A 12,884-nucleotide genomic window follows, 5' to 3' on the forward strand; every position below is an offset into this window, starting at 1 on the left:
TCTAGCTTAAATAGGGGGCAAACCCTTGGAATTAGGGTTTCATCAGACAGCGGTGACTCGCCGAGTCCGGGATATGGACTCGCCGAGTCGCCCGGACTCGGCGAGTCACCAACTTAAACACGCTCTGGATCCCATCTCTACTTGGCGAGTCGGACCTACAACTTGCCGAGTCCAAGGCTAAAAATGAAAATACAAAGATAAATTTTACGTACCAAAAGCCAGGTGCTACATTGTTATTGCTACATAACAATCAAGGTATGATCTAAACCCTAATTCATATGTTATATTGATTATCATATTCTAGATCTAGGGTTTATAGTCTTGGATGAATTGCATGTACAATAGAGAAACCTAGATCCAAGCATTAGGGATTGTATGAGCACATAGGATGTTCTTATTGCCAAAACCCATCAACAACAAAAACTCTATTCCTCAAGAGTATATCTACACTCACCCTGTAGGTTCCTCGGAACCACTACTAAGCATCTAGGCACTCATCCTAGACTACTACCAGACACTACTCCGCCTTGCAATGATCTTTGTTATCCTAGCCATTTTCTTCACGCATCCTAATTATACACATGCCAAGACTCGATAGATAGTCGAATAAATGATTCTAGCTCAAATCCACAACCAAACAAGAAACATGAAGAAAGGCTAAATCAAGCACTCTAAGGCTATAAAATCCTAACAAAGTACAATTATGCAGCATACACTAAGCAAATAACAATGAAAAGTTCAATCTTATAAAAGCAATCTCCTAGGCTAAACGTAGCACAAATCAGGAAACCCTAACACACTCTTCCTGAAGGATCCTTAGCCTATAAATTATAATGTAGTTATACCAGATCATAAGATAACAGCTCAACACTACACAGAATAAGTAGAGATATTTTGGGAAACTACTGCTCGAGCTCTTACTGATTGTACACTCTTCTTCATCTTGTTTTCTACTTTGAAATTCTTTGTTTCTTTTTGAAAAGTTTTTAAGAAAATCCTTAGATCCCAAGTTTGAGGTTGGAATCCCATGAGTGTTCATGCAAATCCCTCAAAACAAGACTCTGATACCAACTTATAACAACCGAATTTTCAAACCAAAATATTCATTTTTATTTCATATACATATTGTTCATAAAATCCATCTCAAGAAAATCAAAATATCAAATAGAAATCATCAACAATTATCAGAGTATCCCAAAATTTCCAGTATCATAGTCTACAGCCGAATGTGTACAATCAAGCATTCTCTTTCCAACGATCCTCAGAAGTAGCTGAAACACATTTAATCAATAATTGTAAGCACAAAGCTTAATCAGTTCCCCAAAATACCATGTATAACACATCACAAAATAAATAGCTATGGGTTATCAGCAACCCTAGACACTACCTGAAGTCTCAGTGAGAAAACAACACGCCTTGTGGGTTATTAGCAACCGTGGAGACTACTCAAAGTCTCAACACACACAGTAACACATATCATGATAATAACACATAGGCCTAGCTGGTCAACATATACATTCTATCACACAGGTAAGAATAGTGAGGTGAGTCACTGCATAGGGATGACTAATAGAACTCACACCTGAACTTCTAGAAATAGACTCCGCCTAATAATTACACCAATTAACCCTAATTAATAATTGAAGTAATTTTTATACTTCACTAAATCCCAAACCAAGTATAATCCATACATTTAGAAAAAGACCATTTTCCCATTCCAAGATCCAAAACCCTTACAAATTGACAAAAAGGCACACTTGGTCAAAATTCAATGAAAGTCAACATAGGCCGTACACACGACGTCCACATCTTTACACTAGGTGTAGAGTGTAAATCAGGAAGGTTCGGGTTCGCAACTAGCTACTTCTGACATAGCCAAGATTACACTCGGCATAAGCAGCCTTTCGTCAAAATCCAATTTTTAATATCTTAATCATTAAGGCATTTAGTCCAACCTCAGATCTAACCCTTAAACGAACTCCAAATTTGTAAAGTCTATGGCTTTATTCCTTTGCATGGCAAATTAGAGCTTAATCCCAAAACCCTAACTTTTCACTTCACCAAAATCTCCATAACACATGCATGAAAGAAAGAAAAGGACCAAGCTAACATTTTTATGACTCTAAGCACCCTAAAATGTCTAAAAGGATAGATCATATGCTTTGGAGTGTTCTAAACTAAAAAAGATAAAGGTTTTATAAAAAATGAACTTAAATCCAAGTCTAAACAATATCTATCAATTTGCAACCTTCTAGGGATGATGCCCTTAAAAACGACAAGGTCACGCATTTATCTAGTATGGGTTATTATGGAACTTAGGGAGATTACAAAATGATCGGCTTTTTTAGCAGATTTTCATAACACTTGATAATAGGGCTAAACATATTAAATGTGTGTATGGAAAAAGTAGTTGTTAGCTGGTAGTGGGTAGGTGGAAGGTGTAACTATATTGTTTATATGAATGTTTGGCAAAAGTATCTGGAAGCTTTTGAAATATGTAAGATTAAATAAAAGGGCCATTGTTGTTGTTATTGTTGTTGTTGTTGTTGTTGTTGTTGTTGTGTGTATATATATATATATATATATATATATATGTGTGTGTGTGTGTGTGTGTGTGTGTGTGTGTGTGTCTGTGTGTGTGTATGTGTGTGTATACATATTAAGGGCAATTATGACAATTGGTTTAAAAAGCTCAGTACATAAAGTAGTTTTTAGATTTGAAGCATTCTATTTAAACTAAAAGTTAAACATTCGTATTGCCAAAGGATGTTTTTTTTGTAAACTAAAACAATTGTCAAAAGTTAGAAATTAGAAGCTCCTAAACACTTCATGCCAAACACACCCTGATATATGTATGGCTTAAATATATGGTTAAATTGTGATTTGTAAATGGGCTAAGTGGATATCCTCAACCTAATCTACTATCAGTATTTCACTCAACCTAATCTACAAGAAGAACCAAGAATAACAAGGAAATAAGAAACCTTAGTTCTATATTGGAAGAGAGAACAAGAGAGAAGAAGTTTGATAGAGTGTAAAGATGAAATGAATCAAAAGATACATTTGCAACACACATCTAACTCTTTAAGTACCCGGGTAAATGAATCTATTCAACCTACATGACAACCCGAACTCAAATAAGAAAAACATACATTGCAAGCCACAGGAATCATTCACAATACACAAACTACCCATAACATAATAAAAAACAAAACCAATAATAAATAACTTACTTCTTAAACCTTGAAAAACAATGAATGTTAAGTTTGTACATTAATAATATCTTTTTAACACCCCTCCTCAAACTTAATATTTCAAAAAATTATTCACTACTACTAAATGGATTAACCAAACCAATTTCATTTACTAAAAAATTATGTTGCACAAAACTCAAAATTTTGTTAAAATGTCAGCTCTTTGTTTTGAAGAATGTATTTTTTTCAATTTTCAAAACCTTATTACCAACTTTTTCTCTAACAAAATGAAGGTTAACCTCAAAGTGTTTTTATTTCTCATGGAAAACTGGATTCAAAGCAAGCTTTATAGCAGATTCATTATCATAGAAAACTTTAACAGGAGTTAAATTTTGAATTCCCAAATCAAACAAAATTTTTGAAATCCAGATTATATCACAAGTAACAAAACCTAAGGCTTTGTACTCAGACTTAGTAGATGATCTTGAAAGAGTTGCATGTTTCTTAATTTCCCAAGACACCAAAGCATTACCAACATAAAAAAAAATAACCAGTAACTAAATTTCTAGAAGATAGACATTTTGCTCAGTCAGTATCTACAAAACCTATTAAGTCAAATGTATCCGACTTAACTACAGAAACACCTTTACCAGAACTACCCTTCAAATATCTAAGCATCCTGAAAGAAATATTCAAATGAGATTTATGGGGCTTGTGCATGAATTGAATGAGAATTTGCACACAATATGAAATGTATGGTCTAGTAATAGTAAAGTATATTAACTTTCCAACTAAATTTTGAAATTAAGTGACATTTTTTAACAAGGGATCACCTGAATCAAAACTCCTTTTAGGAACAAAATTTGCTTCTAAGGGAGTTCATGCTGGTTTGCAACTTAGCATACCAAACTCATACAAAAGTTCAAGATAATATTCCCTTTAATTAAAACAAATTCATTTATCTATGTTCAAAACTTCAATACCAAGAAAATAATTCAACTTCCCTAAATCTTTTATCAAAAACTTTGAATTTAAAAAAGATTTTACACTTTGAATTTCTAATTCATTATTACTTGTTTAAATTATATCATCAACATAAACCAGCAGAACAACAATAGAATTGTTTTTATTCCTAACAAATAAGGAATAGTCATTTACACATTGTAAAAACCATACCTAAACAATTTAGTGCAAAGTTTTTCATTCGACTTTCTAAGGTCCTGTTTTAGCCCATACAAGGGCTTAACTAATTTGAAAACTCTTGTATCTCCTTCTGAATGATAGCCTTGAAGAAGACTCATAAAAACTTCCTCAAACAAATCTCCATAGAGTAAGCATTATTTATGTCAAGTTGATATAAAGGCCATGATCTATTTATAGATAAAGATAAAACAACACGAATAGTAACAATTTTGACTACAGGAGAGAAAGTTTCTTGGTAGTTTATACCTTATCTCCAACTATAGCCCTTGGCTACAAGAGGACCTTATATCTATCAACCACACCATCAAGTTTGTACTTAATTCCATATAACCACGTACAACCAATTGGATTTCTGTTTTTGGGTAAATCAACAATGTCCCAAGTGTGATTTCGATACAAAGCTTCAATTTCTTTATTCATTGCCTCTATCCAATTTGGATCAAAAGAAGCTTCATCAAAATCCTTTGGTTCAATTATTTTGTTAAGATTAGAAACAAAACATTTATTTTCTTTACTGAGAACAGAATAGTTAAGAGTACGTTCTATACCATATCTATGCATACCCTCAACTATGTAATCATTAACATTTGACATGCATTCGAGACTCTTTTCTAGACCTATATGCCCTTATAGACTGTCCCAAGGAAGGAAAGGAATCTATATGACTGCTTTCCTTAGAAAAATTTGAAGGTCCTGGCATAGTCTCACCAGATGTAGGCACAGATGCCTCGCTGGTCTAATTGTCACCATGTGTAGTATCAGAAAAGGTTTCACTCAGAGTCTCAGCTACACTAGAACCATCCATCTAGTGATTAACACCCAAGTCATCCAAATTAATAACATCATTCATATATTCAAAATTGTTTATATCATCATAGAAAAATGGGTCTACAAAATTATAAAAACAGACTGTTTAGTAACAGTTATTGACTTCAACTTAAAAGAAAATACAAATTTGTAAAACTTCACATCCCTATAAACAAAAACATAATTTATATCAAGACTTATCAATTTGTATCCTTTTTTTTCATAAGAATAACCAAATAAAACACACTTTTCAGGCTTTTCAAAAAACTTATCTTGATTATTAAGTTTGGTAGCAAATCACAGGCTACCAAATACCCTTAAATGTTCAAACACAAATGGTTTTTTAAAAACCAGCTCATAAGGAGACTAGCCTTTTAAAACAAAAGTGGGAATTCGTTTTATTAAAAAAAAAGAAGTAAGAACAGCTTCTCCCCGGTAATTAACAAGAAGATAAGAATGAAACAACAAAGACCTAGCAACATTTCGAATATGTCTATGGTTCCTTTCAACCAACCTATTTTGTTGTGGTGTGTAGACACAAGATGTCTGATGCAAAATTCCATTAAGTTAAAAAAAAAAGACTTCATCTTAAAATTTGAAAAATCGGTTCCATATCTGATTAAACAACATTAATTTTTGAATCAAACTAATTTAATAAAATACTCAAGTAAGAAGTAAAACAATTACAAGCTTCATATTTACTTTTTAAAAGGTAGACCCAAGTAGCCCTTGTGAAATCATTCGCAACAGTAAAAAAATACCTATAGCCTTCCCTACTAGTCACTCTATAGGGACCCCATACATCCAGATGAACTAACTCTGCAAGTTTGGAAGAGCTATGATTACTAAGAGGAAAGAGTTCACGAGTTTGCTTAGCCTTGTGACAGACATCACAAGGAGGAAGATCAGTATTAACAAAATTAAGCTTATCTTTTAGACAATTCAAAGCTTGTTCAGCCGGATGACCCAATATACAATGCCATGTTAGCTTAGACACAAAACACTTAACAAAATTAGCTTTATAAGAACTTATACCTGAGGAATTAGAATTAAGGTAGTATAATCCCCCAGTTTCTCTACCATTCTCCACCACCTTCATTGATTGTAAATCCTGAATTTTACATTCATGTTCATTAAAAACAACTTCACAATTTGTGTCTTTACATGATTTGTGTCATTACACAATTTATGTACAAAAAGAAAATTCCCATTAAAATCAGGAATAGCAAAGACACAAAACATTGTTGAGTTTTTAGAAAATTGTAATTTCCAAATTTGTTAATTTTAGCAAAAGATCCATTAGGATGATTTACAAGAAGATTTATTTTAGAAACATCAACAATATCATGAAGAAGTGACTCAGCTAAAGTCATATGTTGATTTGCACCTGAGTCAACAACTCATTTTTGGTGATTAATTGTAGAACTATATGACCTAAAAAGAGGAATATCTGCTATATATGCACTCACAGAGGTATCCTAAGAGATACAAGACTTTTCATTAATGAGACTCAACAACTTGTTGTACTGCTTACTTGTAAGATAGTGAGCATTACTACTCCTGGTTACATCTGAAGTAACACTAGAAGGAGCAAATTATGAATTACTAGAAAAAATTTCATTTTGACTCTTCATGTTATCATTATTTGTCTCATTCCGGAACTTAAAGTCTTTTGGATAGCCAATTAGTTTATAGCATCTTTCAATGAGTTGTCCCTTAAGTCCACAGTTTTTACACAGTAAGTTCTGATTTCTTCCTCTATTTGAGTTTTTATTTTGAATCCTTTTATCATTAACTCTACTGTTAAATAAAGATGATTGGGTTTTGGTGACATTAGAAGAAGAGGAAAGAGCCCCATTCTTTTGATGGGATTCCTCTATGGAAACAATAGAAATTTCAGATTTAACATTTGGAAGAGGATCCATCAAAAGTGTGTGACTCTTCAGTTGATTAAAAGTGTCATCAAGACCACTTAAAAATTGCATTAACTTCAATAGTTTAGAATGATCGTTATATTTAGCATCAGCCTCACAAGTACATTCATCAATATTTGTAAGACCATCAAATTCCTTCCAGAGAGTATCAAGTATATGAAAATATTCAGACAAAGAAGACCCACTTTGACTAAGAGAATTAATATGTTGATGAAAATTAAAAATAATATACCCATCTGCTTTATTGTAAGTTTCAAATAGTTCATCCCAAATTTCTTTAGCAGATTCAGAATATGTATGGCCAGAGTAAATAGACTCAAACAAAGAACCAAGAATCCAAGAGAAAACAACTACATTGGTACGCTCTCACTTCAAAGATTGAAGTTCATCATTGGAATCCTTAGTAACTTTACCTTCAATAAACCCTAACTTATTTCTATTCTTAAGACTTTTAGTCTTAGAACTATGCCAAACACGGAAATTTTCGGTCGAAGTTAGTTAAAAGTTCACTATTGTAGTAACAGTAGTATCTGAAAGATGTGTGAACAAAGGGCCATCGTAGTTCACAGACTCGGTCTTAGAAGCACTACCAGATTCAAAACTAGGTGTAGGTCCAGTCATGATGCTCAAACAAAGAGACTACCAAAAAAAACCAACATAAAACACAAACAACTATGATTCCTATATGTACAGATGGTTACTAGAGTATGTTGGGGCCCAAGACAAGAATCATAGAGTCACAAAAGAACAATCAACAATATAGTAACTGGTGTACATAAGACAACCAGGATCTCACAGAATCTACAGCTAGAAACAGAGGTAAAAGGGAACAAAAAAGAGCTCACGAAGAAATCATGTAGAGAAGAAAACATATTAAATCTTGTTACTCCGTTCCCTACGAGAGTTAACGGTGATGAAATAAGTTCTTAAGAGAGTTATTTCAGATAACAAGATTAGTTGATCTTGGAAGATGAAGTTCTTCAATCAAGGATCTCCACTCGTAGACAACCAGTCAAACAAGGATCTCCACTTGACGACAGATCTGCAAGAATACATAAAAACTTGCAGTACCAAGATCTTAAACGATAAAAAACAACAGAGATCTTTTACGATCAGAAAACTAGATCGTAAAAAAACAACCAAACCCTAGACATTCACAGATAGGTTCAACAACTATAGAATCCAACAAAGTCCTCCAAGATACCCAACTATAAAGATCTAAAGAAATCGAATCAACAAAAAATACCGGATCTAAATTAAAAAATACAGACAAAGAAGAAAGTACATCAAACGAGATGTCGATGATCGTCAGAAACAATGATCGGAGCCTCACTCCTCTGATACCATCTTAAGGAGCATACAAACAAATTTTCCCAACATCATCATCCATTATATCATGTGAAGACAAATAGACAGATGGTTTAATCATACTTACATATAAAACCTCACTACAAGAACCCTAATCTACACTCACTAGTTCACTCAACCTAATCTATAAGAAGAACCAAGAATAACAACGAAACAAGAAACCCTAGTTCTATATTGGAAGAGAGAACGAGAGAGAAGAAGTCTGATAGAGTGTAAAGATGAAATGAATCGATAGATAAATACAGCTGCAATACTCATCTAACCCTTAAGTACACGTGTAAATGGATCTCTTCAACTAGCATGTCAACTCGAACTCAAATAACAAGAAAATACATTGCAACCGACAAGAATCATTCACAATACACAAGCTACCCATAACACAATAAAAAAACAAAACCAACAATAAAGTAACTTACCTTTTAAACCTTGCAAAACAATGAATGTTAAGTTTGTACACTAAAATATATTTTTTAACATTTTGTTGTATGCAATCGACTGATCTGCTCTTGTAATTTCTTTCTTTTTTTTCTCTCGCTTAGTCGTCATAATATATTTGTCGTTTAAAAAAAATTATCCAACAATTTCTTTATTAATTTATACAATGAAATGGTTAAGACAATACATGCTTTGTTGTATAAATTAATAAAAGTTAAAATATTATTGTATAATGAATAATAAGTTTCTTCCAAGAATAAATGTAAAAAGTAAAAAAAATAATAATAATAACAACAATAATAATAATAAGTGTTGAATATTTATTTCAACTTTTTGAAAATATTCTCTTTAATAAATGGAAGTTTTTTCTGCTACTTGTCACACTCTCATTCAATTTGTTAAATCTCATTTTGTGGTTATTTGAATTAATTTTTTTTCCACATGTCATTTTATAAGTTTTTCTATTTTATTAAATTTCACATAATATTTTAATGTAATAATTGAAATAAATATAGTAATAAATAAATATTAATTTCACTAATAAACTTACCTTTTAATATCAAAATTCTCAAAATTAAAACTCATTAATTTATATTTTTACTTAAATTATTTGTTTAAAATATAAAAGATAAAAAACATTTTCATTATAATAAATCATTATTTATCTTATTTTTTTATAAATTCAAAATTCTCAAATATTTTGATCTTTATATTTAACTTTTTTTTTTTAAATTAACCATGTATTATATGAGTCTTACAAGCAGTTCGATGAATAAAATTAAGCATTGAAGATGTATTTCAGTTTTTTGAAAATATATTATCGTATTTAAATTTAAATTGATTAGACAATAGAGTTAGATTAGATTGTCGTTTCAATAGAATAACGAGAAGTGTATTTAATTTGGTCCTGAATTAATTAAACTATTAAAATACTAAAGAAATGTCCAAAGATTAAGTATAACATTAGGATTTTGGGGTCAAATTTTGTGGCCTTGAATATTTATTCATAGAATTTTGCTGGCAGGTGTGACCAATTTGTATATAGTTTTATATTTGTTTCAATGCTCGTTTTTAATCCATAGAGCAATGATTGGCTTAGGAAGAAAAACAAAAGTTTATTATTGTAAACGACGATTACTAAAATAACTAATCAAAGAATAGTCAGAATGATACATTGTAAATAAAAAGAATACGGTAAGTATGGAGGGTTTTTTTTTTTTTTTTTTTTTTTTTTTTAATGATTATTGACATATGTAACATCTTAGTTACATGTATTAAAATATTGTTTGCTTCATATATATATATATATATATATATATATATATATATATATATATATATATATATATATATATATATATATATATATATATATATATATATATATATATATAGACACACACACACACAATCTTATTAAACATATTCTCCTTTTCTTGAAAATTAAGAGGTACAATACTTGTTACCTCATGTACAATAATATTAAGTTTACAATTTACATGGTATACGTATTACACGGTATACCTTATCTTGTTACACTAATCTCCTATACGCACAATAGCTACCATCAAACCAAATCTCATATGTCTCTGTATATCTCTTCACCCTCACGACATCAGGTGTTCTTCCATGACTCCAGCAACATCACACACCAGCATCGTACCACCACCTGTCTCCACCAAAGATGCAATTGACACCCTGGAAGTCCACCTTTTCCGTCACCGTTGTCCGCCACTTCTACCTTCTATCAAGACGAGTAGCCCTAACCCTATCCCGCCGCCATGATCAACTACCATCTAGTATTATCGCTCTTCACCCTCACGACGTCAGGTGTTCTTCCATGACTCCAGCAACATCACACACCAGCAGCGCACCACCACCTGTCTCCACCAAAGATGCAATCGACACCCTAGAAGTCCACCTTTTCCGTCACCGTTGTCCGCCACTTTTACTTTCTAGCAAGACGAGAAGCCCTAACTCTATCCCGCCGCCACGATCAACCACCTTCTAGTATTATTGACGCCTTGGGAGTCCACCTTTTCATTCGATTCTTAGCAAACCACAGCTTTCCCCTTCTCAATCTCGATCCGGTAGGTGATTCTATTAGTTTTAGAGTATTCTATATTTATCAAATATCAATACTTTATTGTCTTTCTGATTTGCGTTTCACTTTTTTAACAGAGGAAAATGTTAAGCTACCAATATAGTCATCAGACGTAACCTCAGTGACTTCTAATTCTTATCAAACAGAAAAAAAAACGATTTTGTTTTCTTGCAGATTTATATATGTGCTTCAATTTTCTGCAGGCTTGAATTTTATCAGAACCCAAAGGAAGTTGTTGTGACCATATTTGCCAAGGGGATTGCAGCTATCCGTGTGTCTATCAATTATGGGGAGCAAATAGTATGTTGTCATTTTACTTCTATTTTTAATTCTTATTTTCTCTAAAACTTTCATATAGGAAAAAGTGGTTCTGATATTTAACTGAATTGACTCCTTGTTGTTTTTTACAAATAAGTGTAACTATCAATGTCCCTGCGGAAGATTCTTACATTTTTCAGCCTCGCTTTTTTTGGGAAAGTGATACGCACAAACTTGTTTTTCTTTAAAACAATCAGAGCAACATTTATTTGAATGTTTCTTTTTGTTTTCTTATTTATAATACAATTAATATGCATATTTTTTTGTGATAATTGACAGATAGTCCATGCAAGGTGTAGATTTGAAGTTCTGTCAACCAAAGTTGAAATCCGGCTTGCAAAAGCTGAACCTATTCAGTGGAGATCTCTTGAATATGGTAATTAAAATTTGGTTGCACAAATGAGCAATGTCTCTTCAGGTACCTCACTCAATTGTATATATGATAATCAAATACTTTTCTGAAGGATAAAAGTGTTGTTTGGATAGATTATATTTCAAATATATATCCTTGAATCACAGACAAGTTGGTTAAATTAATGGATAACTGAGAAAAATTTGTTGCATAGCATAGTCTAATAGGAATTAAAAGATTAGATGGCATTATTACTTTAAATTATAACACTTATGTACAATATCTGGAAATTAATGGTATTACAGTTCATGTAACAATGGTAGCAATTACATTTTCTGGAAATTAATATTGTCACATAGTCTTTTTAGTGGTTAACCCATTTAAGCTAAAAAGAAAGAGCCGGATAATTCGAAAAAGGAAAAAAATAAGAAACAAGAGGTTAGTTTTGAGGTTAACTATTGTGTTGTGTAATGTAGGTAATCAAAGACCTGCAGATCCTTCCTCCAAACCAACCAAAGAGTAGGATAAGCTTGAAGCCCAAATGAAAAAGGAGGTATATAATATACTTTGATTACACAAACACACATTCAATAACTCACTTAACTTTTGTGTTTTGTGTTTGTGTTTTAAGGAAAAAGATGAAAATTTGGATTGGGATGCAGCTCTTAACAAGTTCTTCTGTGATATTTACAAAGATGCAAATGATTATACAAGAAGGGCCATGAGGAAATCTTTTGTAAGAGCTCACTCATTTAATTCTTTATTTCATGTTTTAATAATAGAATACATGGTTTATATAAATGAAAATGAAAATGGAACAATAGGTTGAGTCGAACGGGATAATGCTATCAACAAACTGGAAAGAGAGTGGAAGTAAACGAATCAAATGAAATATGTCCATCAATAGAATCTGATTTCCAAAATGCTTATTGAAAAAAAGTCCATAATTTGGAACATGGTGAGAGTATGATTTTTTTTTTCTTTCTATCTATAAGAAACCCCTAACATGTTATTTGTGATTGGTTTGTTGTTGATGGTTGTTGTCAGGTAATTTTTTAAAGGCTTCATTTTTATAGACTGGGATAATCAGGTAACATATCGATTTCATTTGCTCATGTTGACTATCTTACCATTAGTAAGTTGCATCTAATGAAGAAGGTGATGCTTTT

At 31.9% G+C, this 12,884-nt stretch overlaps 1 pseudogene; it reads left to right on the top strand.

Annotated features, from left to right (window-relative positions):
- The first annotated feature begins 11,128 nt into the window (after nt 1-11,128).
- On the top strand, nt 11,129-12,605 carry LOC145010034 (protein SGT1 homolog B-like; annotated as a pseudogene).
- The last annotated feature ends 279 nt before the right edge of the window (nt 12,606-12,884 follow it).

Source organism: Lactuca saligna, chromosome 8, assembly GCF_052625555.1.
Source record: "Lactuca saligna cultivar CGN05327 chromosome 8, ASM5262555v1, whole genome shotgun sequence".
Taxonomy (NCBI): Eukaryota; Viridiplantae; Streptophyta; class Magnoliopsida; order Asterales; family Asteraceae; genus Lactuca; species Lactuca saligna.